Genomic DNA, 6,000 nt, shown 5'->3' on the forward strand with positions numbered 1-6,000 from the left:
TAGTTTTTCATATGGGATAGTCTCTTAATGTTTTTAAGTATTGTACAAAAAGTGTAAAAATTACAATTAAAAATCGCTAATAAATCTTATACTTCAAGACAGTTATAGCTACACACGAAATTCAATTTTTTCCGAATGTTCTTTAGGATGTATGTGTTTAATCACTTTAGCTGTACTGTATAAATGGGTAGAACCGGAATATTAACGTACAAATTTTGTTGTTGATTGTCCGGTCCAAAACATCGTTAATAACGCATTCAATGAGTAAGGAAATTAACTCAATAAATGTAATAACAGGCAAAAGTATAAAAATATTATAAAAATAATTCTAAGAAAGATGTACGAAAGGTACTTAATGTATTTAATGAAACGAGATTAAAATATGTTACGGAATTTTTAAAAGTGGTTCACGCAAGCCATCTAATACAAAGTGAAAACAGCCACTTTGGAAGGAAGCAATTCGGTAGAAACAGAGATATGAAGAAATTCTTTGAACTGCAGTCTTAAATTTATTGTTAAACATTTAAAAAACGTAATTTTGTTTTCAATCTTATAAAAGGTAATGATAAATTTGTGCTAAGCATGATTTAGGAACTGTATTAGTTCACCCACGTTTAAAAACGGTTACACACAATGGCCGCTATTTTGAATGTTTTTGAGCTATTGAATAATTTAACATTGTAAAAATACGATAAAAGGAATAAGTTAAAAGCCTTCTGGCCTTTCTCTATATGATACTAGTAATTTTGTCTTAATAGTATTAGAAATTTGTATTATCCTATTCCACTACAATCAATGTTTTTGATCCTGTCTTGCATAAAATCATTCATCGCTTTAAAATTAATACTGTAGAATTAATATTAATGTTCGTTTTATCACCTAGCAACCATATCGTATAATAAAAATGTCAATGGTAAATTGAAACAAATTTTATATTTCCTCTGCGGATTCTTTTTAGTACCCTCAATCCTGCTCCGTTTTGTAAAACCTCAGGAAATGTCAATGGCTCATCATAACAAGGGAGATTATTATTGGAATTGCCCTCTTCTTAAAAAAACACCAATCGTTATCTATGAAAGTGAATTGATTGTAACCTTAATAAAGTACGAGTACATCTCGTATGTGAGGACTCGGTTTTCCGATGTTTGGTTTGGGAGGAAAGACAGATTGCCTGTCTGGTTATCATCTGGATTGTTATCGAGCGAGGTTATCATAGTCTCCAACCACGATCACAAAAGCTAGACCACAGACCATTCACTATATGAGAATCAATAGCAACACGAGAGTTGTGGTGCAAGCTAAACGTTGTAGAGGAGGGGACGTCTAGGTTCCAATACCTGGCAGTCCCTACATTGGTCAAACATAACCCCACCACACGTGTAACTTTACAAGGAGTCCGCTAATAATCAACGCGTGCAGATGATTGTTCCGTTATGGCCTTGTTATATATGTAACATAATAACCGGACAGTGGCTATCTTCTCGTTCTTTGTCTCGGTCAATCCTGATAGAATTGTTTTTCGCGGAAAGCAGTCAGCTATCTCATTAGTGTTTCTTTGGACTAAACAAGGATTTCTTTGTTTTGTTTACATGTAATTTTAATTTTTCGAGTAATTTATAAAACTTGTCCGAATGTTTTAAGGCAAATTCCCAGCTCTAAATATATCGTAGTTCTTTTGATGCATCATCAAGCTTAACTTTTCAAAGATTTTTTTTAAGTTAGAAGGATATTTTATGAAAGAATCTGTATTTTCCTACCAGCTAAGGTGTAATAGCCAAAATGCTATACAATTCTCCACAAGGTAAATAATGAGAGCTAATTATTGAAGGAGAGGAATGCTTTATTGTGGATTTTGGGACATATGGGAGAATTTGGAACTAGGCTTAATTAATTACTTGGTAGACTACTTCAAAATATGTAGCGAAATTGGTTCATGGGATAGTAATTCAAAATATAAACTTCAAGCTAGATTGCTTGTTATTTATATAAACAGTAGGATGATATTTTCCACCATGAGAACTGTTGATTTGTGCTTGGTTAACACTATGTAGTATTTAACACTGCAGAAGAAGATATACCCTAATCCTCTAAACGTAGTGATCGATCCTTGTAATAGATAACACCGACATGTTTTCAAGAGATAATAGTTTTACATGTGTAGTCTACAATTTAAATTAAAATAAACTGTAGTTCTATGAAATGCTGTCATGTTAAATAAGTTGTGTCTGTTATTCGTTTTTCATTAAATTCCATTCATTTCATTTAATAATAGAAGACATTCGTGCTGTTCTATGCAGTGAGTACATTAACAGACAAAATCTAAACTTACGTTATTGCATAGTTATAATTGTTTTGGAACTGTTTTAAGAGATAAATGTCATTATTAGTCTAAAAACCGGGGCTATTGCAACAATGTCAATTTATGTTTGTCTTATTTACTATTTCATTATCTAGCAACACCTCTTCATGTAATTTGAAACTAAGTTATGTTATTGGTACTTAGCTAGCATACGTTATCACATAGCTAAAACTGGTTTTGGAACTATTTGCTGAGGTATAATATCATTATTAGTCTAAAAACAATGAGTATAAAATGTACTGTAACAATGTCAGTCTATGTTTGTTTTATTTAATATTTCATTATCTAACAACACCTCGTCATGGTATTTAATATAAGCTCTGTTATTGGTGCTTAGCTTTTTAACTAATAGTATTATTAGTTTAAAATAAAGTAGTATAAAATATACTGTAACAATATCATTTTATGTTTTTTACTATTTACTATTTCATTATCTAGCACCACTTCGTAATGAAACTAAGTTCTATTAGTTGAGCTTATCTTACATTATTATATCAAGGTAATCTGCGATTATCCAATAGTTAATTATACAAGATTTTTGAATAGCAATTAAAGAAATAACGTCGAAAATATGTATTTTAAATTATACACATCCATATATACAAAACTGTACTTTGTAGCAAGTAGGCAGGCATACTATCACTATTAGATATCTGAGTAAATAAATATCAATGAGTACATTATAGTTTTATATTGATTAAAATCGTGTAATTTTAAATTAATTTTATGTATATTCTAAGGTAAAGTGCATTGCTTACCGAAAGCAACAAACATAAATAATTATTTAATATATTTATTTTTCTACAATCTATTCATCTAAAATTACAAAATATATTTAATTGAAACTTGATAAATTAAACAAAACCCACTATTGATATTCAAATTTTTCTATCTATATCATATTTATGCAATTAATCTTACCTTTAAGTAGAAGTTTAACAAGTGTGAGAATACCTCCTCTTTGTATAGTGGGTTTACTTACAACTGAGCTCGGTATGGCATTGGCGACCGGTTTGCCAATGTCGGCACAATTGCGTGAAAACGCAGTCACACTAATCGTATAATCACATCATAAGTTAGGTCACTGGCATTGAGGTCCTCACCCTCTTCGAACTCTTGAACTTCCGGTCCATGCTCCTGGTCGTGAGTTCCTGGTACTCTGGCCTTGAGATCCCTCGTTTCCCTCTCAACCACCCACAGCCAGTTATTTCCGGTGTCAATGTTCGGGCATCCAATTTAGAGTTAGGTTTGTAGGAGATTTTAGTATCTAACAACTCTTGTATTTTGAGTCCACTTACCTCGTATACTTCTAGTGTACGCCGCCGGTTATATAAGTGTTTGTGAGGATAATGATACAATGTCACAAAACTCACTCTCGACCTTCACTTGGACAGTGGGAAATGTGGTTCTGAGTTCTTGTTTCAAATCTTGAGGAACCTCGGGAACTGGTGGGTTGGCAAATGCACATTTTTCTCTCGCATCAGCCTAATTACCAATTCCTAAGTACTGAGACGTGTGAGGTCTGCCAAACTGTTCGAAAGTGACTTTGTTTGTTCGTTTTGCTTTCACGCGTAAACTATTCAACCGATTGAACTGAAATTGTATACGGACTTTCTGTCCCTGGGATGAATATAGGCCTATTCTTATTTCGAAAATCCCTCCGGGATACGCCCTACGGGTAGTATACAGAAGCGAAAAATCCCATATTGGTCCCTAAAGTTGTGAAATATTAATTGAATGAGCCTGTAAAATGTAATCAACTGTTCTGTATAAACATTGTTTTGTAACGGCACAACTATATGCTTTATTGATTTAACCACTGTTTTAAATTTGTTTACATTTATAGTTTGAAATTCTCTAAGGAACAACCATTAGTTTTCACACAGTTTTTAGATTTCAGCGATTAGGTAGGTTCCTTTTATTAAAGGTTTTATTTCCTAAATTCCTTAGAAAATGTCCTAAAACATAAGATGGTCAGAATTTAAATCCGAAGACTCCATTTGAAGCAATCCGCAAGAACTATGCTAGATGAAAGTCGCCGGACTGTGATTTTGAACTAATGTTCCTATTCTAGCTCTAAATGTTGCTAACCAAACACATAAATAGTGTCATTGTAATGTACTTTTAACTTTACTTTTCTTATAAAATATTGAGAATTACATATAAAAAATAAATTTACTATCTAAATGTTACTATAAATTTAAAGACTGTTATAAACTTCATCTAGATTGTCTTTAACAGAAGTAGGCTTAAATCTGCGTATGTATATACTGCATACCTTTTAAACGAAAAAAGCCAAATCAATTATGTAAAAAATGCTAAGACCGGACTAAATTACAATATCCATAAATATACACATTTTAACACATTTTCTTGATCGAGACAAGACGGCAAACTCAACATTGGCGTCGTAAATATAATTCACTCGAACCAGAAGTGCTCAGACAAGCCGCGGGTAACTGCTAGTTTATTTATAATTACAGCGTATTATTTTTTGTAATTGGATAAAATCAACTAAGACTCGACTAGATCGACAACAATGTAGTCTATTAGCCGAGAACCAATTTGCACAATACAGGCACAAAATCCGTTTGTTCTGGCAATTAATATATAAATACATTGTTTTAGAATAAAAATGAACCCCATATACACTAATTTTAGTCTCGTCAAAATAGAAGTGTTTCGAAAGGGTTACAAATTTGAAATGATATCTTTTCTCAAATTGTATTTTTACGCTCAATTCCGATTTTCAGGCACATAAATATGATAAAGTAAAGTAACTAAGTAAATTAAGTGTTCACCCAACGAATCATCCTCCGTCATATAGTGTCAAACAAGCCATACATCGGGCGTGTTGGGTTAACAGTTAGTTTGTTTAAAGGTAACATATTATAATTTTAGTAGCTTCAAATTAACTAAAACACAATTATCACTATTTCCCTCAACCAATAGCAACAATATTTTAATATTGTTACTGTAGTGGTGTGTACAAATAAAGGTAATTATTTGTTTATTATTTTAATGTCATTAGTTATTTTTTAGAACTCGATTAAGTAGAGGCCACATATTTTGCTTTTTTAAATACAAGTCACTTCCTTAAGCCTTAAATTATGTAATTATTGTAAAATTTTCAAATTGTTTTCTTCGGTCCTATATTCGGGCTTGATTACAAAATTGCCTGTATTCCCCAATTAAAATGCCTGTAGTTTCAAGTGAAGTTATCAAAAATATTTTCTGCATTCTGCTTAATTATCTTTAAAAGCTATGAAGGTAAACAATTTTTTTCCAAATACAAAATTGATCGTGGAAGTCAACTTTAATGGAGAGTATACAGCATTTAGAATCGGAAGGCGAACCTGTAGATTCGCTATCTACTAGCGACTTTCTGGATTTCAATTACCTGTTGCGACGGTTTATATATACCAGCATTTACCTATTGAAACATACAGATATACAAGGACCTTCATTGGGAAAATATCCTTTACAGCAAATGTTTTCATAATTGTGTCTTAAACATCAAAGCTACGACATTAGAAACTCAATTTCTTTGTAATTATTTAAAACTAATAAATACTATTGAAACTTATTAGTTAAGGGTGTATACCGTACACAATGATCGTCATTAACCAAAAATTGTTTAT

At 31.8% G+C, this 6,000-nt stretch overlaps 1 protein-coding gene across 1 annotated transcript in view; it reads right to left on the reverse strand.

Moving 5' to 3' along the window:
* LOC124359167 (phospholipase B1, membrane-associated-like) overlaps positions 1 to 3,332 on the reverse strand; it is a 57,066-nt gene extending 53,734 nt beyond the window's left edge. Inside the window, exon 1 of the mRNA XM_046811682.1 lies at positions 3,281 to 3,332. The gene's annotated coding sequence lies outside the window, so the exon portion shown is untranslated. The remainder of the gene's footprint in view (positions 1 to 3,280) is intronic.
* Positions 3,333 to 6,000: the final 2,668 nt, after the last annotated feature.

The sequence above is a fragment of the Homalodisca vitripennis genome, chromosome 4 (genome assembly GCF_021130785.1).
Source record: "Homalodisca vitripennis isolate AUS2020 chromosome 4, UT_GWSS_2.1, whole genome shotgun sequence".
Taxonomy (NCBI): domain Eukaryota; kingdom Metazoa; phylum Arthropoda; class Insecta; order Hemiptera; family Cicadellidae; genus Homalodisca; species Homalodisca vitripennis.